Source organism: Balaenoptera physalus, assembly GCF_965194825.1.
Source record: "Balaenoptera physalus genome assembly, chromosome: 4".
Classification (NCBI taxonomy): domain Eukaryota; kingdom Metazoa; phylum Chordata; class Mammalia; order Artiodactyla; family Balaenopteridae; genus Balaenoptera; species Balaenoptera physalus.
The window spans coordinates 114,836,510-114,860,184 of record NC_138891.1 but is presented as its reverse complement, the minus strand read 5'-3'; the positions used below and the strand labels follow the sequence as shown (position 1 = coordinate 114,860,184).

Here is a 23,675-nt window from a genome sequence, read left to right as displayed (position 1 = left end):
TTTACTCATCTCTTTTACATATATTTCACAATTTTTAAACAAAATTTGTCAAGCATTTTATCCAGACTACGTCAGAGAAACTGAAACATTAGGGGTTTGGGTAACCCGCACTATATGTACTTTTTTCAGAAATGGAGTGGTTCTCAAACCCTCATCTTATATCTGGAGACTATATCTTCTGGAAATTTACCCAGACAACTTTGGGGAGATAATCTTAAACTTATTAAAATTCTTAACATAAAGTTATTTACTTTGAAAATAAAGTACTTTACAATTTAAATATTTTTTCAAGATTTTTTTAAAAATTAATTAAAATATAGAATCATAGGAAAAAAACAGTATGAAGATCAAGATTTAAAAATGCCTTTCATCTTTGGGTTACAGAGATTTAGACATTTATAATATTTTAAAGGTTATCTTAGTTAGTTTGAGGATATAAATAGAATGCAAAAGAAACTGAAGTAATACTATTTGAAATATGTAAACCACTTAGAAAATAGTTGGATTCAAAAGAGTATGAATAATAAACCATACTAATGTAATACAATAAAAAGTAACCAAGCAGCATGTAGCTTCAGCTGGAATAAACCTTCATGATTTTAACAGAAATATAACTTTGCAAATAATAAGAGATTAAATGTGAAGTGTTGCCAACCTTTTTACCCTGCATAAAACATAGCGGTGATTTTGTTAAAAATCATTAATTTATAACATAAGTTTAGTAAACATTGTCTCTAAAATCTCATTCTTGAAGAGATGATATAGGAAATAATTGTGTTGTATATAATTGGGGTACTACTGGCTTACAGAAAATATTTTTGTAAGTATAGTTAGGAGAAAAATAACAAAGTAACTTGAAATTATCAAATGATCTCTTCTATATACTAATGTGTACATGAATTTTATTATATGCTCATACTTGGAAATATGCCATACTATGTATAGAAGCTATAAACTAATACAATTAGGAAAATAATTTACCAATTCTTTTATACAAACATTTTCTGAGTTCATATTATGGACAAATAATAGACTAGTTAATTATTCTAACCTCAATGATTTCATGGAAGCCAAAGGAAGAATCTTTCGAGTTGAAAAAGGCAGCAGTGTCAAATGTAGTAGTAGGACAACAAAAAGAGGATTTTTTTAAAATGACAATTGAATTTGGTAAGTAGATCAGTGATGTCATTTGCCTAAAAGTATCACTGGAGTAGTGAGATAGGAAGCCTGATTTCAGCCTCCTCCTGTTGATGGGAGGAGAGGAAATGAAGACATTGCATGATGACAAGTAGAACTTGAAGGAGCTTAGTCCTGAAGAGACGTAAGTATTAGGAGTCATGAGGGAAGTCTGAGTGTTTGTTTGTGTGTGTGTATGTATATGTTTTTCAAGTTAGAGAATATTGTAGCTTGTACTATGGACTGAATTGTGCTCCCCCTACTACCAAATTCATATGTTGAAACCCTAACCCCCAATGTGACTTTGTCTGGAGATTGGGTCTTTAGGAAGTAATTTAAAGTTAAATGAGGTCATAGGGTGGAGACCTAACCCAATAGGACCACGGCCTTATAAGAAGAGAAAGAAAAAGAGATCTCTCCCTCTCTCTCTACCATGTGAGGACACAGCAAGAAGTTGGCTGTCTGCAACCCAAGGAGAGAGTACTTATCAAACCCCAGCCCTGCGGGCATGTCAATGAACTTCTAGTCTCTAGAACTTTGAGAAAATAAATTTTGGTTTTTTAAGCCTCCATTATCTGGCATTTTACTATGTCAGCCCAAGTAGACTAACACAGCATTTTTTCCCTGAATCTAAATCATAGAAATACACAGCTTTTAAAAAAGCATTTTTATTACTGTTAATAATGTTTGATGAAGAATTTTTTTCATTTGTAAAAATGTTATCTGATATATATGTATTTCTAGCTGTACCATTTATATAACAAATCCATTTACTATTGAGTGGTAACAACTTGAGATTAGGCACTGGATCTCTCTGATCTGTACACCAACCTTTTTCACTACTCAGATGCACGTATATTAGACGCTATGTGCTTAATTATGGGCTGTTGAATTGAGTTTAATGATAAAATTAAAGACCTGTGGCCATTCTGCAGAGTCTCCCAATAAACCTAATAGAAGTATTTTGGTGAGAAGTCAGAAGGTAATAGTTGCTTAAGTAAAATGGTGTGTGGGGGCTTCCCTGGTGGCGCAGTGGTTAAGAATCCGCCTGCCAATGCAGGGGACACAGGTTCGAGCCCAGGTCTGGGAAGATCCCACATGCCGCGGAGCAACTAGGCCCGTGAGCCACAACTACTGAGCCTGCGCGTCTGGAGCCTGTGCTCCGCAACAAGAGAGGCCGCGATAGTGAGAGGCCTGCGCACAGCGATGAAGAGTGGCCCCCGCTTGCCGCAACTGGAGAAAGCCCTCGCACAGAAATGAAGACCCAACATAGCCAAAAATAAAATATAAAATTAATTAATTAATTAAAGAAACGTTTAAAAAAAATTTAAAAAAAAAAAGGTGTGTGTTGTAGAAGAACACGGATATCAGGTTACTGAGAACAAGAGTCTCTACCAAAAATTTTCTTTTACCTCAGTGTGTTGCAGTAATGTTTTTATCCCAGCATTTTCTCTCTAGATCTTGGGATGATCTAATTCTGCCTGTAGAGTTAAGAAAAATTTGCACTATGACAAGACTTTTTTCCTCCTTATAAAAACAAGTGATGTGGTAACTCAAGTTTTCTAAGTATATTTAGTATCAGTATAATTAATTTTCGTTATCCAGGAATGAAATTCAAAAGTTAAGGTTGAGAATGTGTATGAAAAGGCATAGCTCTTTCCTCAAACAATATCCCCAATTTCAAATCAAAAGCCAGCAAGGCAGGAAAGACCAGGAAGTGTATATGAGTTTCCCATGGCTGCTATAACAAATTACCACAAACTTGATGGCTTCAAATAACAGAAATATATTCTTCCACAGTTCTGCAGGCTAGAAATCCTAAATCTAACAGGGCTACTCTCCCTCACAGAGCTCTATGGGAGAATCTGTTATTTACCTCCCAGCTGCTGGTGGTTCCAGGCGTTCCTTAGCTGTGGCCATCATCACTCCAGTCTCTGCCTCCGTGGACATATATTGCCACCTCCTCTTCTCTGTATCCCTTAAAATTCCCTTTGTTTTTCTCTTACAAGTTATATGTAACTGTATTTAGGTCCCACTGGGGTAATACAGGGGAATCTTCTCATCTCAAAATTTTTAATGTAGTTACATTTGCAAAGACCCTTTTTCCAAATAATGTAACACTTGGAAGTTCCAGTGATTAGTACTTGCTATCTTTGTGAGGCCATTGTTCAACCTATTACAAAAGGGACTTTTTATTTTTTTAATCTTAAAAGGTAAGAACTCTCAAAGAAGGCATGCACGTAGATGTTCATAGTAGTAACAACAAACTGGAAATAATCCAATGCCCATTAGCAGGAGAATGGATAAACTATTATGGTATAGTCATATAATAGACTACTACTCGGCAAAAAAAAGGAGTGAACAATTGGTATACCTGGATGAACCTCATCAGATTACGCTGAGCAAAAGTAGACAGACAACATAAGCTGTCTGTCTTGGAATGGAATGGAATGCTGTATACTTCCATTTATATGAAGTTCAGAAAAAGGCAAAGTAAGTCAATAGACATAGAAATAAGAACAGTAATTAAATTTGAATGGGGGAGCAGAGTAGGGGATTTATAGGAAGTGAGTTTGAGAGAATATTCTAGAATGATAGAAATGTTCTATATTTTGATGGGAGTGTAGATTAAATGGGGATATTCATTTGTCAAAATTTATAAACTGTACTTTTAAGATCTGTGCATTTATCATATGTAATTACACCTCAATAAAAGTAAGGCAAGAGCCAAACTGAGTAGATCTATGGAGAGAAAAAGAACCTATCATCCTACTTCCACTGGCAAAGGAATCTCAGACTCTGTGCCTTTATGGACAACCCCATAGTCCAAACCCCAGACTGTGTTCTCTGGCATATGATTAAAAATAGGATTACTCTATTACAAAACACAACTGAATTTCTCTTATTCAACATTTCACTCTTTTGTTTTTGTCTAAAATTGCCATATCTCCAAAATATTTCAAGAAGGCATGTTCTGTCATTTTTATTGCTGGCAGTTTATAACACTACTGGTTAGCCAGTATATGCCGAGAGCTTAGCTGGTCTATTTACAATTGATTTCAGGCAAACCACAACCTCACCCCCCATAATACTCTGGTAAATTGAGAGTTGACTGTGGTTGTCTCATTTCATCCCTCTCCTCATATTTCCTACAGAATTTACATAAAAATCCTATAGATTTCCACTTCATAAAATTATGCTTTCACATCTCTGTACACAAATTTATACCTCCACTTCTTTCCAGGTCACCTTAGTCCAATGACCCAGAATATGTCTTTCATTTTCTTTCAATTATTTTGGTCATATGATTTTCAATCTGGATTTAACATGTTGTCAAGTGGCCTTTATTTTTTTTCCCCTGGCACTGGTTAAATCAAATTCCTTTGTGTGTACAGGTGCCCTTTTTTTTGGATCTCATTGAAATTGTTATGATTTTTTATCTATATTGGACAAATCAAGGCCTAGAGTCTCTTTTTAAGAAAAAATAAAAATAAAAAGAGGAGAGCTATACTGTTTTGTAAGGAAAAGAGGAAACATCACCAATAACAAAAGAATATTAAAAAATAGAGTATACTGGGTTTTAAAGAAACCATATACAGTGGTAAAATTCAGATAAATATTAGGGAACACAGTTCCAGAAACAGCAAGAGATTGAAAATTATTCCTTTAAATGTGTGGACGGGGTGGGAGATTGGGAGTGAATAGCTAGTAGAAATTTGGTTTGAGTTGCTTACAATAAATGTTTCAGGGAGGATTTGAAGATCCACCACCCCTTTAATTGTAGCAACGTAAAATCTGCGTGAGCTCTGAATTATACACAGAGGAGAATCTACGGGGATTTAGCTTGGGTTAATAAGTGTCAACTTCCTGGGACTATGAAATAAGCTGGAAATAATTTGCTAAGAAGTTTCCTGAATATGAAGTGGCTTTAATAAGATAGTTTGATGAGTAAATGAATCAGAAAATTGAGGGCTAAATTTTCCTTACATTTCATACATATTTGCAGTGATGGTAAGGTCAAAACATTTGGATTATAATTTGAGAACCATCAGCTCTTGAGGTAAAGATTATTAAACCAAGTCATTGTCAGGCACTAACATAAAATCATGAATCCCACTAATTCAAATGCAATTCATGGGTCTAGAGCTCACATTTGAGAAAGGAAAACTAAGCCGCACTGTTATACATATTATGCAAATGTATAGCTCAGCTGCAACATTCTGAGACTGTGAAGTGTGCAGAAAATCATGTCTACTAATAATCAACTATGCAAATTACTTTTAAGTAAAATCGAATGAATTTAAAGTTCTTTTTATAAAACATCATATACATTTTTTATTGAATAAAATAGGGTTACAAGGAGCACTAGATATTTACACATAACTGGAAGACTCTCTTATCTTTGCCAAGACACTGTGCTGTTAATGATTCCTGTGATCACACATTATTGTAGTGTTTTACTTTCCTGAACATATTTTTTGAATGACAATATATGCATATATCCACAGCAAGGTAGTGCCCTTGTGAATGTCATCCATAATAGGTATTATAACAGAAAAAGATCTGACATCATCACATATACTACTTTTATATTATATTTATTCACACATCCAAGTATATGGAGTATTTACTCTGTCCCATGCACTTTTCTAGGCACCGGGCATAGAGTAGTGAACACGAGAGATAAGCCATGGGCCCTAAATTTTCCACCTGAGCAACCCACCCAAACACACACAAATGTACAAAATATATGAAGTAATGGTTTTCATGAGGATGTTGAAAACCCCACAAATAACATCTTCCTTCTTCCTTTTTAAAAACTATCTTTTCATCTACTTCTATCTGATTATGCTGTGATGATTTAGCCCATCACCCAGACTAGATACCTCAGAATCATCTTTGATTGCTCATTGTACTGTAATCCAGAAATATAGTTTTTGTTTGTCACATGAATCTGCGTATTATTATCTTCTGTTTTCCTTCCAGATGGCCCTTTGAGTGTGTGAAACTAATCTCTTCACCATGTGTGTCTTTTTCATGCTCTAGCAAAGAATAAGATTTAGAGGTTGCTCACCTAAAATCCAAGTTTATTATCAGATAACCTTACCAGGTACTTACTCTCTAAATACAATCCCTGCTCTGATATAGAGTCCTGCCTAAACTCTGGCCCATTTGCCTTCATTCCCGAATGCAAATTTCTACTGGAGGAGCATCAAGCTGAATACTTCCTGGGTGGAAACGCAAGGTCATGAAAAGGAAACTACGTGTTCTAATGTCCGTTTTTACATATTTGAAGGTTTTATTTGGCTCTCCACATGATTTATCTACTGCATAAAAGGAACAACCGAGCAAAGAATGTTTTACATTTTACAAAATAAAATGTTCAGGCCAAGGCATTTTGTAATTTTGAATTTTATTTTGCAAAATATGAAACATTTACTCAGTCTTTCCTTATTGGTGACTTAATCAATTTGACCTTATCAGAGTTCTCTTTTTTCATATTTTATAGTAAAAATTAACAACAGGGGATATTGAGAAGCCTGATAATTTTAAAATCACTGATTATCATGCTATTAACAGTAATTAAAAATTCAAATGTGTTCTCTCAAACCCTTAGATTTTATAAATTCAAAGCAGTTACACATACATTAAAATAAATTTTTCCCCCAAGTTAATTTTCCAACAAATTAACTGACTATTAAAAAAATCATTAATACATTGCAAAATATCAGAGAGTTTCAATTTATCAAAAGTCTATATTGAGCTTCCCTGGTGGCACAGTGGTTGAGAGTCTGCCTACCAATGCAGGGGACACGGGTTCGAGCCCTGGTCTGGGAAGATCCCACATGCCGCGGAGAAACTAGGCCCGTGAGCCACAACTACTGAGCCTGCGCGTCTGGAGCCTGTGCTCCGCAACAAGAGAGGCCGTGACAGTGAGAGGCCCGCGCACCGAGATGAAGAGTGGCCCCCGCTTGCCCCAACTAGAGAAAGCCCTCGCACAGAAACGAAGACCCAACACAGCCAAAAAAATTAATTAATTTAAAAAACAAAACAAAAACAAACAAACAAAAAACATAGCTGTTGCATGTTGGAAAGATCTTTATAAAAAAAAAGTCTATATTATAGTCAAATTTCATTAAGATAGAAGAGAGTACAGTCTTTCAAACCCGTTCACGTTAACATTTACGTTTTATTTTACTTTCAAACCATAACATTTAAGTAGAGGAAAAGGAGAGGAGTGGAAGATGTTGGTAGTTTTGCAAAAAAGTATCTGTTACTAATACATATGCAAGCATGTCTGGGAAGAAAACTAATATTACCCTGTGCACTAAACATTATGCACACCAGAAAGTACATATTGAAATAGCAGTAAATAAAGGCTTCCAAGTGAAAATACTGTAATAATTATCAAAACTTTCTGATTAAATTACTAACTGTTATATCAGTTGGGATGCTTTCAACTGTAACTAACAGATAGCCCAACTAAAAATGTCTTCAAAGTTATTAGCTCCCATAACAGGAAGTCAAGAAGAAGGTAGATGTCATGGATTGTTGATTCAGTAGCTTAATGATATCATCAGGAACTCAGTTCTCTCCATCCCTCTGCTCTGCTGTTCACATTGTTGGCTTCCGGGGTATAGCTCAGGGGAAGAGCATTTGACTGCATATTGTTGGCTTCATCTTAAGGCGTTTCCCTTGGGATCATAGAAAGGCTCTCAGCAGCACATGAAAATATGCTTCCTTACTAACATCTAATGGAAGGGAGCCTCTCCTTCACTCAGGAAGTGTGGTCCTTTCCCTAAGTCTGAACAGCTAGGATTTCAATAACCAGGAGAACGGCCCGTATGTGTCGATTTATTTTTACATCATGATTTTTTTTTTTAATCATGATATTTTAAAGATCATGAAACAGCATTTGAACTGAGGATGGATCCAGTTTCTCCAAAAATGTAACGGGATGAGTAGTTTGTCACCAACATCTGAACAAATCAAGGTTTGGTTATGAAAGAGAAAGTGGGGAATAGATTCGAGCTGGGCAAATAGCCACGCTTTCTACAGCTGTGGGTCTGTCTCCGCTGAGTGCTCTTAAGTACATTCCTCATAGACCCCATCGCAACACCAGCACGAGGGCTTGCACGTGGTTGGTGCTCCACAGATGTTTCATTGTCCTGCCTGATGGGGAGTTTGAAGGAAGCATCCCTACGGTAGATAAGAAATGAGGAACAACTGAGGAGTGAAGAGTAAATATTAAAATGCTGGCAAAAATGGACTTGTTATCTTGGATTTAATAATGGCCATGCTGGGCACAATCAAAATGTGTGTGAGAAGCTTAAAAAATGGTGTGGTTCAGTCTCATAGAGGTGCTGTGGACCATAAAACACAATCCATGCAATCAAAAATAACGTCAGCATGCATCAAATCCTTTCCTTGTCAAATACCGTGAAGGAATCCTAATCCCTAGAAATACCTCTTAGCTTCCCCCTTGTTTTTCTCTGCCATCCTCAGACTTTATGTACTTTTCCACTCTTTGTGTCTGCCATCAAACTAACTGAACGCTCTGCTCCTTCCTCTAGCCTATGGCACTTTTACTCCATTTCTTCCTATATGGGCCTTTACACATGAAATTCCTATTCATTGTCTAAGAGGTGGGAAGGGCTACCCATTCTTTTACATTAAATATTTTGTGTCCTTATAACAAAAGAATTTAAGGGGAATTGAACTGCAAGAATGTGAATCACCAAAAAATTAGTTCAATCGTCTCAGATCACTAAAAATTTTATCCTGAAACAATGAAAACAGATGAATTTTCTGAAACACTATAACTACTATGGGATAAAATTATGCAGAATGGACACGATGTCATACGAGTGGAAATTATCTAATTAGCATCCAGATATACATATTCTTATAACTGCAGATTTCGTTGTGCTTTTCCTTTTTAATAACACAATGCTGGCGATGGTGATGTGAGAGCAAGCAGCAAGACAGGTGTTCTCATACACAGCAGCTGCTGAGAGGATGTACTTCCACTTCTCTGAGATAAACTTAAAGAAAAAAATATACACTGCAGAGAAGACCAGTCTGCATTTTTCTCAGTGTCATTCATAAGTATAAATTATTTGAACAATCTAAATACATAATACTGATGAAATAAAAATTTATATTACTCAGCCATAAAAAGAAATGAAATTGAGTTATTTGTAGTGAGGTGGATGGACTTAGAGTCTGTCATACAGAGTGAAGTAAGTCAGAAAGAGAAAAACAAATACAGTATGCTAACACATATATATGGAATCTAAGAAAAAAAAAAAAAAAGGTCATGAAGAACCTAGGGGCAAGACGGGAATAAAGACACAGACCTACTAGAGAATGGACTTGAGGATATGGGGAGGGGGAAGGGTAAGTTGGGACAAAATGAGAGAGTGGCATGGACATATATACACTACCAAACGTAAAATAGCCAGTGGGAAGCAACCACATAGCACAGGGAGATCAGCTCTGTGCTTTGTGACCACCTAGAGGGGTGGGATAGGGAGGGTGGGAGGGAGGGAGACGCAAGAAGGAAGAGATATGGGAACATATGTATATGTATAACTGATTCACTTTGTTATAAAGCAGAAAGTAACACACCATTGTAAAGCAATTATACTCCAATAAAGATGTTAAAAAAAAATAAATAGTAAAAAAAAAAAAAAATTTATATTCTAAGGCAAGTTGAGGAAAATTTAAACATAAAAATTTTGTCTTCCTTTTGGCCTCCTCTCTTCCCTCTACTGTGCATTGTGTATCTGTACTATGGATCCACCAAACCTCCTCTTCAACAGAAATACCTGCTCAACCATAAAGAGCAACATTCTCCTAGCGTCAAGATAACTCCTTGGGAAATAACCATTCTTCTTAACCTTGTAAGAGGCCATGATGGCCCATTACCCACTACTTGCTTTGTATGTATAGATCTGGATTGTGTAAACAGTCAATAATATATCATTTAATGTACAGCCCTCTGTCTCAAAAACTTATATCTGTGCTTTGACCTCTAATGGGTGGAAAAGTTCTCAGAGCTACCTGACAGTCTGTTCTCGGGTTATAACCTTCAATTTGCCTCACATAAAATTTTCCATTTCTTTCTTGGATCAACTGATTAATTTTTTCATCGATAATACAAAACTAATGATTCAATAAATTCTAGTTCATTTATGAAATAGAATAGAATTTGGCTATTAAAAATGGTACCTATAACTACACTGAGGATGGCACAGCAGGGAGATGAAAATAACTTGCGTTTTTAAAAGCATTGAGCTCTTAACTCAATCTTTAGCAAGCCCTACTGGACTTCTTGTTTTGTAAGCTGATACATTTCCTTTCTTGTCTGAATCAATTTGAATTTGTTAATACTTTCATCTAAAGTATTTTAACTAATTCATAGACCAAATTCAATAGCATATTAGAGAAACAGCACATTGTGACCAATTGATTTATCCAAGAATTTAAGAAAGGTTCAGCATTAAAAAAAAAAAATATATATATATATATATATACACACACACATATATATGCACACACACACATATATATATATATATATAAATTCTTTAGAGTAAATGAGGAAGGGAGAAATGAACATATGATCATCTTCCAACATATTACATGTTTAAGTAATTATTCACGGCCCATTCCTGAATAAAAATTATCATAGTAAGTTACAAATAAAAGCAACATGATAGGGCTTCCCTGGTGGCGCAGTGGGTGAGAATCTGCCTGCCAACGCAGGGGACACGGGTTCGAGCCCTGGTCTGGGAGGATCCCACATGCCGCAGAGCGGCTGGGCCCGTGAGCCACAACTACTGAGCCTGCGCGTCTGGAGCCTGTGCTCCACAACAAGAGAGGCCACGATAGTGAGAGGCCCGCGCACCGCGATGAAGAGTGGCCCCCGCTTGCCGCAACTAGAGAAAGCCCTCGCACAGAAACGAAGACCCAACACAGCCAAAAATAAATAAATAAATAAATAAACTCCAATCTCTAAAAAAAAAAAAAAGGAGATATCTACAGCAACTTAGAAATATTTTAAAATATTTTAATAGTTTCTAATTTTCCCATAGTTTCTAATTCTAATACTTGGAAGTTTGGAAATAAAACAAGGATGTCTGCTACCACTTTTACTTTTCAATATTGTCTTTTAGCACCACCACTTAAATCAGTAACTTAAAAAAAATAAATGAGTTCTAAAATTTTTAAAGACTGAGATAAAACTATCATCTTCCCATGATATGATTTTAAGTCAAACAAGAAAAACAAAAACAAGATGAATTAGGAAGTACAACTACATGTCTAAATAAAAAAATGCTTAACACAAATACAAACAAAAACATCTGAATCAATTCAGGAAATGCGTTTGGGGTGGGGGAGTGGTGCATTCCCAACAGCAATAAAACTAGAATATTTTTTGTTCTACAGAAAGCATGTTTAAGGTCTATATAAAAAAATAATTATCACTGTTAACATATAGGCCTAAAAAAGGATTGAAAAAAACTGGAAAGATATATCCTGGAAAGGGAAGAATCAACAGTGTAAGGATATCACTTTTCCCAAAATTAACTTTTAAATTAAATGTCTTCCCAATTAAAATCCTTGTCGGAAATTGAAACACTTGATTCTAAAGTTCATCTACTGAAAAGGTGCAAAAACAGTTGGGGTTTTTTTGAAAAAAGTAAATATTAATTGTGTTAAACATCAAAAGTAATAGAAGAGAAATATGTCACCATGTTAAAGTAATAATCACGAGTAGCAGGAGGATAAAGGAGCCTCTTCTTTTCTTAAACAGATTTAGATTTTCTCTAGTAGATGCAACTTCTATTTTCATTTAAAATATTAATAAGTATCTTTATTTTCTGAAATAAAAAAATACAGATTCTACAAATTGACAAAAGGGCTTAATATAATCACAAAACAATTTTACAATGAATTGTTACTGTAAAAGATTATGAAGCATTAAAACTAGGTACTATATTTAGAGCACCTACTCTGTGTCAGACATGTCCTTATATTGATACAGTGCTTCCACTGACATTACAATGTTGATAGTAACTTTTTCCATATGGAAGAAAATTATAGATTTTCCTATTGAGTGATTAAGTTTATCGGAAGTTATATCAAAACCCATCCACATTAGTGAATAATAAGTGCTCTCTTTGAAAGTGCAGCTTTACATAAAGAATTATTCAGAATTTATTCACATCTGTCTTGAACTCTACAAGCATTTCATATTTGGACAATTTGTATAAATCAAAATAAATCAAGAAATTAATTCAGAATGATGTCATATTTAATGAGAAAGTTTACTCATATTATTTAAATGCTCCCTCTGTTTTCTATTACTGTGAAACCTTCAAATATTTTTGCTCACTAAACACTTTTGGACCATATTTTATTACTAAGAATTTCAAAATAAATTGTATTATGGAGACATAAATAAAAGTAAGAAATCATTTTTTCATCTTTACCACAAAATTTTATAGAAACAAACGAGTAAAGAAAGACATTTTATCATATGGTGATAAGAAATGAGACTTTTTTTTAAGGAGGCAAAGCTATAAAGCAAAGAGTTATAAAATCTGCAGGTTTTAAAGATGTAATATGTTAACAGAAAAAACATAAGACTAAAGCTAAAATAAACAGAGACAAGGAGATATGAATAATAGGCAGGGGACACTGAACTATTCAGATAATTAGGGCTAATCTATTTATTTTTTCCTAATTATATCTCAATCTGACCTCAGGGTCTGGTCAGATTCCCTTGACAAGCTATTACATTTGTTTTCAGATATTCCAAAGGGCATCAGGGGTTTCTAAAATCACTGGAGAACAATGTCAATATCAAGTACCAGTAGAATCTATCATAGCTGAATCATGTCACAAGACTTAGGAAACAAGATGCTGAAAAGAATGTTGAAATAGGCAGCAAGTAGGATCAAATGCTCAGACCGAATAATCCCTAATTTCACCCAAAGGTCCCAAGTGGAGACGAATATATCCCGGGTAGAACCAACAGTCTCCTAAAACCTGATCCAGAACCAAAGTTGTATAAGGCAGAAACCTCAAACATATTTATCTCAAGACATGAAACTAAATAACAGGAACATAAACCCGGGTCTAGAGAATCTCTCGCTCTCATTTTTTAAATACTTTTGGGGATTACATATTGACCTACGGTTAAAAATACCTCTTTTTCCTTTCCATAGTTCCATCAGGGAAAGAAAATAAATCAGGTGAGAACCCACATATATTTCAGCCACCAATTATGAGGGCTTCTCTGAGAAACTGTGAATAAATCATTTGTTGTGATTATATAGTTCCTAATTGACAGAGTTTTAACAGAATACTGTTGTGGGGTAGATACCATAAAATACCTAAATCTGTTCATACAGTCAAACATTCAGTCATTCATTTCCTCATTAGCTCAACGAGTATTTTTCAGGCACTTCAGGTACCATGCTTGGTTCCGGGAATACAACTGAGAACAAGAAAGTATTGATAATATACCTCCTCAGAGAGAATCTAGTGGCAATTTCCAAGAGTAAGTAAGCAATTAGAATCAAACAATGATAACTGTAATGACCTGAGACTACCAACCTCAGACCTAGTCTCTTTCTAGAAGAGTTGACGAGTGATGTAAAACCTGTGATCTGAAAGTTAACGACCCTCTACCAGGTAAAATGTGTTTTCACGTGTGATGGGGGTTAGAGTAGACAAAAGGGTATGTCATCAGAGGTATTCGGAGGCAGAATAAAGGTCATGTCTAAAGTTCGAGAGGTAAAAGAGGATGTGGCTTGTTTGCGGGACTGAAATTCTTCACTCTGGCTGGATCTCAGAGTTTGATATGAGTGGATAGAATTTAATCTGAAGAGAGACTTGCCTGGCAGTCCAGTGGTTAATACTCCTAGCTTCCACTGTAGGGGGTGTGGATTCGATCCCAGGTTGGGGAACTAAGATCCCGCATGACACGTGGTACGGCCAAAAAATTTTTTTAAATAAATAAATAAAAATAAATAAAAAAGCATTTAATCTGAAAAGGAAAATAAAGGTCAGATGCAAAGGGTTTGTACACCCCTTTTGTACACCTTGCGCACCTCAAGAGTTTGGACTTTTGAGATCAGTGGGAAGCCATGGAAAAGTCTACCGTCAGGGAGTGCTATGATCCATCTCACATTTTAGAGCAATTGCTCTGGCTGCAGCATCGTAGATCATCTTCAGGCAGACAAGGCTGGAGTCAGGAAGTCCAATGGGAGGGCAGTAGTAACATAGTAAGTGCAGTAGTAATGTAGAAAATGTAGTCATTGTAGTAATGTGGAGGGCAGTGGGTGCTCAGTCACTATTACAGTTGCTACAACTGGCTGTGAATGTGGCCAGCAATAGGAAATAATTATTGTACTTTCTTCTTTCAGTGGATTATTCCCTGTTTGATCAGTTATCAGCCATTTAATGGTCTTCTAACTGGTTTCCCACATTCATCTACTCTGACCACCACTTCATTAACACTGAAGTCAGAGTTACATTTAAAAAATAAGATTGCTTTACTCCTTTATTTACTGCCATCCCATTACTCTTGGGGTAAACACAATTCTTAACATGCTCTTCTGTCTGCTGGACCACACCTAGCTCTGACATTATCATTTATAATCTGCCCTCAATACACCAACCACATTAACTTTCCTACAGCCATTCTTACCCACTGGATTAGTTCTTCTCCCTTAAACAGTCTGATATCATTTGTCTTTCCTTCTTTTTAACAAATGGTATTATGAGTAATGATTGGCACTTCAAAATGTAGCAGAAATATATGGAAATACATATAGAAAAATAATGGACTGAACTGATAGGAACCCCCCTTTCTTTTACAAACACACCAAAATGGTGGATAAACATATCAAAAAATGTTTAATTGCATAAACAACCTCAAAAGAAGGAAAGGTAAATCCTTAGGTATCAATGCTAAAGAAGAAAACCTTAAAGCCAGAGCAATAAGCAGAAACTCACACTGTTGCAGCTACTGTGATATTTTTTACTCAAGTTTAGTCTTTCATACCCATAAGTGAATGCCATCAGAAGACAATCACAGCCAAAAATTATTTTTGTACATAAAGACTAAAGTTGCAAAAAAGTTGCTCCAATTCTGAAAAGAGAACCAGAAAAAGACTGAAAAGTTAATGGGAAAACTTTTATTTCTTCCTAGGGCCTAAGTAGGGGGAAAAAAGTCACCTATGGAAAATAAAAACAAAACACCTAACTCCTTCTAAGCTAAGTATTGAAACTGAATTTTCATTTTTATCATGATGCTGTAATCCCAAGCCAAGAAATTAACACAAAAATTAGTTTAGGACCTCTTAGGCCACCACAGAAATCCATACAAAAACCTCCTTTGGGGACATTTGCAAAATCTAGGACACATGGGACTCTTATGAAATAAACACACGCTTATTACAGATTTAGTTTATGTATATCCCACATTCAGTTTGGCCTCTCTGCTACTCAGGCCTCAGTTGATTGCCTCAATTCCTGGATGAATAGCCCTAATGATGACTTACACTGTTATAGTGAAAAATCCCTGCCACCTGCTAAAGATGTCATGCGCACCACATAGACCAAAGATGACATGCACACAACACCAATGAAAAAGGAAAGCCTATCACAGCAGCACATGGTCTGAATGGGCCTGTGGAAACTCTGCCTATGTGCAAGGAACATCTTCCCCTGGGAGAAGACTTTTGATCAGTTAGAGAGAGGAGACACGAAGAAGACATCAAGTAAATTGTTCTCTCTTAATCATTTCACCAGTGTCCTCTTCCAAATGCATTGTTTCATAAAGGCTTTCTAGAGAGATTATGTGTGACTAAGCACCAGCTCTGTTTTGTCTGCAACGCTGTGGACAGCTCAGTAATGCCTTATCTAGCATTTGCTCCCATTCCTTTCTTGGCTCACTTTAATCTTTTCTTCACTCCTCCTTCCCCAGATTTTTTATCCTCCAATATAATGTTAGCATGATAAAGGTAAAGAAATAAAAAAGAAAGGAGAACAAGTAAAAGATATTGAGAACAGAACAAGAAGTCTCAAAAATAAGTCTACAGGTATTTTGGAATAAGAAATTAGAGAAAGAGAGAAAAGGCAAAATTTGAAGTGATAAAGGTTGAGCATTTTTCGTAATTGAAGAAAGCCATTGCTCTTCAGGTAGAGAAAGCACACTAACACTCACCACCATAGTAAATTATGATGAAATTGAAGAAGCTAAAAGACAAAGAGGAAATATTGAAAGCAGCAAGAAAAACAAAAAAGACAAATTGTAGACAAAGGAATAACTATTCAATGTACAGAAGACTTCACATTAGCAAGATTGACATCAGAAAACAATAGAATAATATCTTATCAAGTTGAGAGAAAATAAATGTCAACCATGAATAATACACCCAAACTATTGTTTAAGAGTCATATTCAGACAGATTTTTAAAATTTATCATCCATAACCCTTGCGGAAAGAACTTCTGTAATACTAAGATAGGCTAATAAGAAAGAAGGAAACAACCCAGAGTTGAAAAGTTGTTGGAAAAAGCAATAGCATGCAAGGAAATTAGTGTGTTGTTACGTTTTTAGAAGACATCAATTATAAATAACAATAATAACTGTAAATAATAAAGGTAATAGTAGTTTGGGGGGATTTTAAAATGTAGAATAGAAAATAATAATGAAAGAGTAGAGGTAAGAAAATTTGAGATAATAAATTCTGGCAACAATTGATAAAATAAATTAGGCAAGTTATAAATTTAAAGTAAGCAGGAATAAAAGAAGTATAATGAATATATAGTCTAAGATAATAGAAAAGTAAAAAGAATTTAAAAACCCTATCAATACACTAGAAGGTAAAAAAATCAGAAAAAAGATATTAAAGGAAAAGCACAGTACATTTTTAAAATATCAGTATAATGTCAAAAATATCAGTATCACAATTAATGTAAAAAACTTAGATATACCCATTAAAACATAGAGTTTCTACAAATAGATATAACCAAACTCTGGGTATAGGTTATTTGCACATACCTATTGATACATCTACATATAGATTTACACCTAAGCATTATAATAAAGGAGAAAAAAATTGAAAGTAAAAATTCCGTACAAATATAGTAAGTAATCATTAATCAAGTAAGGATGGTATTAATATAAAAATATTAATATCAGACAAAATACTTTGGGGCAAAATGCATCATTAATAATAAGGCATAATTTCCAATTAATTTAGGTATCAATCCACTAAGACAATTGTATACTTCTGAATGTGTATTTACCTAACATTATTGTCTCAACCTATATGGGTGTTTATATATAGTATAAATACATATACTATGTTTATATATAATATACATATAACATATTTCATAAATATACAGTGTAAAAATAAATGTACACAGAGATAGATGAACCTACACAAGGCTTGAGTTGAGACATGTCTAGAAAACTCAGCCCAAGAATTCATGAACATTCTTTAAATACATGCCTGAAATATTTATAAATTATGACAAGATAGCCACTCAAAGGAGAATAGCTATTTCCATGGATATGATAGAAGTGAGCTGAAAGGAGAGGAAAAGAGGGGATCGATGAACCAAAAGACGCTGTGCAAAGTGTTACGGAGAAAATAAACTGCAAGACAGAAGGATGAGCCATACGTATTCTTTTTGTTAGAATTTGATTATTCATTTAGAATTCACATTAATTATAAAAATAATAAAATGCGCTGTATAAATTGTCAAGGAACTATTTTATTATTATCAAAGTTAATTTACTTTGAAATGAGTTACAGAAATAATAAGGTGAAATTTGTATAAGCACTGTGTACTTCTCTGTTCTGTGTACTTCCTGAAGTACAATGTACAAAAAGAACACCCAAGTCATCTCGGTGTGTCTTTTAAAAGTTAGCTTTATAGTTGAGAAAACACAAACACACACAGGAAAAAAGTAATTGTTCTAAAATATCACGTTTGAATGTTTCCAACAATTCTATGAATTGATTTTCAATTTCATGGTGTTTTTATTTGTAATGCACCTTCAAAAATGCAATCATGTGCATATATTGTATTGAGCAGGTATGTAATACAGGTTAAAGCACCCAGATATAGTCAACTGATTATCTGTCCTATTAGAACACATGTTTCCTGTCTGCCCCTCTTAAATCCTACTGATGTATCATACATTAAAAATTATGGGGCTTCCCTGGTGGCGCAGTGGTTGAGAATCTGCCTGCCGATGCAGGGGACACGGGTTTGAGTCCTGGTCTGGGAAGATCCCACATGCCGCGGAGCAACTGGGCCCGTGAGCCACAACTACTGAGCCTGCGCGTCTGGAGCCTGTGCTCCGCAACAAGAGAGGCAGCGATAGTGAGAGGCCCGCGCACCGCGATGAAGAGTGGCCCCCGCTTGCCGCAACTAGAGAAACGAAGACACACACAGCCAAAAAAAAAAAAAAAAAAATTATGGAGCAACGCTGCTATATTTAAAATAGAAAACCATCAAGGAGCTACTGTAAAAAAAAAATTATGGCGCAAATGAAGGCATTCATCTGAATCATTCTCGCAAAAAAGTTACTTTTTTCCTGGAATACTGGGTGGGCCAATATAATATCATTAATTTCTATAAGTTCTGAATATTTGAGAAAGTTCTATTCATGTTTGCCCCTAGAGAGTCAATTAGGAAAATGAGCCTGTACACAAATTAATACTGTAAATAAATGGAATGTGGCCTGCCTGAGTTAAGGGCAAATAACAGCTCTCATATATTTGTAAACTCAACTGAGACAGAATATTTCTGTAGACTTAAGGAAAATATTATCATAATATATATTAATACATTATATTATTAATATATTATTTATACAATAATAAAGAATATTTAGAGTCACCAAGAACTATCTCCATTCATTTACTCTATCTTTAATACTTTATTTTATTTGTATGTATTAGTATTTCATAGACTATAATAAAATGTCAGTGTCCTGAAAATAAATTGTAGGCATTATTACTCATCTTTTAATTTTTTTTTTAATTAATCAATTTATTTATTTATATTTTTGGCTGTGTTGGATCTTCGTTTCTGTGCGAGGGCTTTCTCTAGTTGTGGCAAGCGGGGGCCACTCTTCATCGCGGTGCGCGGGCCTCTCACCATCGCGGCCTCTCTTGTTGCGGAGCACAGGCTCCAGACGCGCAGGCTCAGTAATTGTGGCTCACGGGCCCAGTTGCTCCGCGGCATGTGGGATCTTCCCAGACCAGGGCTCGAACCCGTGTCCCCTGCATTGGCAGGCAGATTCTCAACAACTGCGCCACCAGGGAAGCCCCATCTTTTAATTTTTAATGTCAGAAGGTTTATTGTCAAATTGGTTGGTAACCTAATAAACAAATAAATAATTTCTTCTGAAATTAATTAAGTGGAACTAACTAGCTCATATAATCCAAGTTGAATTGTATATGCCTACTGCATGAAGTTCTAAACCCCTAAGGCAGCTATCTAAAAGCCCTGGTTTCTCTCTCCAGACCTCCTTTTACCATCCTTCTATGTATTTTCTCTCTCTCATCCGTCTACCTTTTGACTAACCTGCTTACCTAGCTGTATCCCACTGACTGCCAATCAGTTCTATCACTAGCCCCAGTCCACTTGTGAAAAAAGTCCAATTCAGAGACGTTAAGTAACTCAATTAATGTCACACAGCTAATAAGCAGGAAAGCCAGGAGTGGGTCTCAGAAATGTCCAACTCCAAATCCATAATTTCAGTCCCTGCACTGTACTGCTACTGTGTGTCCTCTGACATAGAAGTCATACAAATATTTCAGATTCTCTGGTAAATTTCCAATTTCTATTCTTGTTCAGCCTGTTCTACATGCTCAGAAAAGGCATCGGTCTTTTGAATTTTACAGATTCTTCATATCTTGTTAAAATGAGTTAATGTTCACAAAGCTTTTCCCCATTCTTCTTAGTATAACATGCTGAAGACATGAAAACACAAAGAATAGACTATGGATTTTGTTCAGCTTGAATACTAATTTTGACTATATTTTTGAAGATTAAAACTTCCTTTTCCTAACAATTTTAAAATTAAAAAATATATTGACACTGTGAATATTTGTGTAATTTAAAGAGTAATTTATATAGTATCTAGATCAGAATGCAAATATCTTTACTATAGGTGTAGAATTGGAGAGCAGGGAGGGAAGAGAATCTGCATATACCCCGTGGTAACTGCAGGAGCGGAGTGGAGGCAAGGGTTATATTTGCAAAGAAGTTGGGGGTGGAGGGAGGTTTGGAGGGAAAATAGGAAAGAGATTTAGACATGGTTCTCAGATCCCAGGACACCAGGTTTAGACTATCATGAAGGAGGGGGTAGAAGCTCCTTTATCGTCTCAGATGAAAACTGAATTCACTGGAGCAGAAAAGACTCAGTGGGCATGAGTTGATTTTTGAATAAGAAGAATAATTTTAGGTTGAAACTTGTTTTATCTTTCTATCCACGTCTGAGGCAACTGGACACAGTGTTCTCAAAAACAAGAGGTGTGAGAAACTGAAAAAAAATTGATAAATATAAATGCTGTAACATTTGAAATATTATTTAAAAAATCAAGAACTTCTATTTCCATTATAGGGAGCCCAAGCATTATTCTAACACAGGTGGAAATAGACCCTTCTTTTGTTTTAGTGAGAGAAACACAGTCAGTGACAAAGGTAGACAGATCACTACCAGTAATAATGAAAGAGGTCACACCACTGTGACAGCAAAACATCCCAAGATGGGGCAACAAAGTGGGAACAAAGTGGGAAAGTGGGAAGTGGCAACAAAGTGGGAAGTGGCAGCAAAGCAGCAGAGCTTGGTGGTGACGTAGCAGAAGAAATTGATCCCACAGGGTTACAGAAGCAAACAACCAAGGCTGCTAAGGAGAACCAACCACTCACCCAATTCCCTGCCAGGAAATGGGAGGAACTATGGGAAGAACTTGGAATCCTAACAATTCTGCTTGGCAAAACACAGACAGAGTATGTCTGGTGGTGTTATTCTTGTTGTGATCATGCCTTCCTCGTTGTCCTCTTGGCTAATGCAAAAGCATGTGCTATGCAACATAAGATAAACATTTAACATCACCTTCTAAGTGGCATTTAAAAATATAGCACCACCTGCCTCTGTTTCCAGAGCTAGTCTCATTGGGTAGGGAGAGGTCATAATTAAATTTTCATCTTGGGTGAATATTGTGCCCTAGATGTTTGCAAGCAGGTCTAATGCGATTGTGAAGAACTTCAGGTGCATGTTATCAATCTTTAGAAGAGCTGGTTCATTTCAGACTACACTAGCATCTACACTAGATGCTACACTAGCATCTACCCCTTGCCTGTGTACCTGTTTGGTTAATTATTTCTCTCCATTACACTATAAATCCCACAAAGTAACCCTGCAGCATTTTCTTTGCAAAATAAAGCATTATCCTTTGTCAAAGGAGTGCATAATTGCAACAAAACAACAGTTCAAAACTGCTTACAATTGGTTTTTTACATTTGACAAACACAGAAGAGAATAATTGCCTAAAGACAGTGTGTAACCTTGATTTAAATGACTTATTATGCACACTTCGCATATATGCAGCGAAAATAAACTTCCTCATTCAAAACAAGTTTCCCCTGCTGACAAATGAATTTGTTTATGTTGAAAACAGTATACATTTATAATTCCCTTGTCTGTTTTATAACTTCGTGGATCTTACATCCACTCCCTTTTTACCTCATTGTCCTTTTTTTAATCCAAGAGATTGTTGTTCATCTATGTTAACTTTTAAAAATAAAACTCAGTGCAAGTCTGAGGAAAATAAAGAATTCAGTCATACAAATAGGGCAGATAAAATTAAGGTAAGAGTAGTATTCCTGTCTCCCCCTCCCACTCAATATATACACCACTAATGCTGTAATGTTGGCTATAGAGAGAGGTAGGTAATAGCATGAACTGCTACAAATAGTATTTAATGTCCTGTAGACCCTCAGATTATATATATATCCCAATTAAGCAAACTCCAGTTTTGTCTTTTTCCTTTTCCAACAGGCAGTGATAATTCTCTGAATGTTTTGAGGGTTTTGTAGAGGTATTTTTGCGATTTACAGGTCGTTTGGAGGGTTAGAGTCTTCATATACTTTCAAGTCTCCCACCTTAAATGTTGTCAGATTACTGATCAAAATGAATGTGAAACCAGATGGGGTTTTAAGAGCAAGATGTCTTACTCCTCTTGAATAAGAGCACCATTAAACAGGAAAGGAAAATGCAAATAAGAAAGAGGACAGATCAAAAAGACTTCAGAATATTTGAGAATGCCTATCATGTGTTTTGATATTATTGGCTGCTTTTTCTTTAGTAAAATTCGGACGCTAGCCATCAAGTTGTACTTAAAGCTTTGCAGCAGATGGTGGTCAATATTAATAGATGCTTACTTGTATCAAGCTGTTGGAAAGTCCAAAGTAAAAATTGCTCAGTGATGGCATGTAAGTAGAGAGGAGAGTTCCAAATGGTCTGAAAAATTTAACATATGCAGGAAAAAAAAGCCAAATAATTAAGGATCAGAAACAGAGGGCAAAAGCAGCTGCCCCACAAGCAGTGCATCTGGGCCCTTTTCGGGAAAAGACACACTGATATAAATATCATCTGAGCCTTGCAGCATGTCTCTTCCTGACTAGTGTTTTTCAAACAGAAATCACTGAATGAATACCTAGCAATCTCCAATCTCCTCTGAATAAGAGGTTTTTAAAAACATATTAATTTAAAAAATCAGATAACAGAGGCATATACTGGATGATTTAAAATCATTTAACCATAAAATGAAGTACAGTGAGGTAATTAAAGCTGGCATTTCAATGTCACTAGATACAATCAGATCCAAATGTCCATTCGTCATTCATTTATTCAATCATACACACACACACACACACACACACACACACACACACACACACACAGAGTCTCTGCTATATGCCAGGCATTAATCTAAGACTGAATATATACAGCAGTAATAGGACAGACAAAATTCTTGTTCCCATGAGAATATATGAGACACTCGTGGGATCTGGATAGCAAGTACTATGCAGAAAATTAAACAGGGTGATGTGATAATAACATGCCTGGGTACTGAGTTCAGCAAAATCCTCTAAGATGAGATGGTACTTCAGGTGAATCATGCATGATGAGGAGGAGAACATCAAGGAGAAAAATAAATAAATGAAGTGAAGAGAAATCCAGGCAGACTAGTTAGTGCAAAGACCATCAACACCTATTTTTGTGTGTTAGAGGAACAGAGAAAAACACTGTGACTGAGACTTGGTACTGAGACGGGAACCAGATGATGGAGGGCTCTGTGGTCCAGGACAAAGAGTTTTTGAATTATTGTAATTGCAATAAAAAGGAATCCACATTTTTAAGTTCCAATATTTCTATTAAAA

The 23,675-nt window shown here is 35.6% G+C and overlaps 1 long non-coding RNA gene across 1 annotated transcript in view; it reads right to left on the bottom strand.

Annotated features, from left to right (window-relative positions):
- Positions 1-827: 827 nt before the first annotated feature.
- Positions 828-23,675, bottom strand: part of LOC309660188 — a 174,004-nt gene continuing 151,156 nt past the window's right edge. The window contains exon 2 of the long non-coding RNA XR_014263250.1: positions 828-11,194. This is a non-coding gene — a long non-coding RNA (uncharacterized lncRNA). The remainder of the gene's footprint in view (positions 11,195-23,675) is intronic.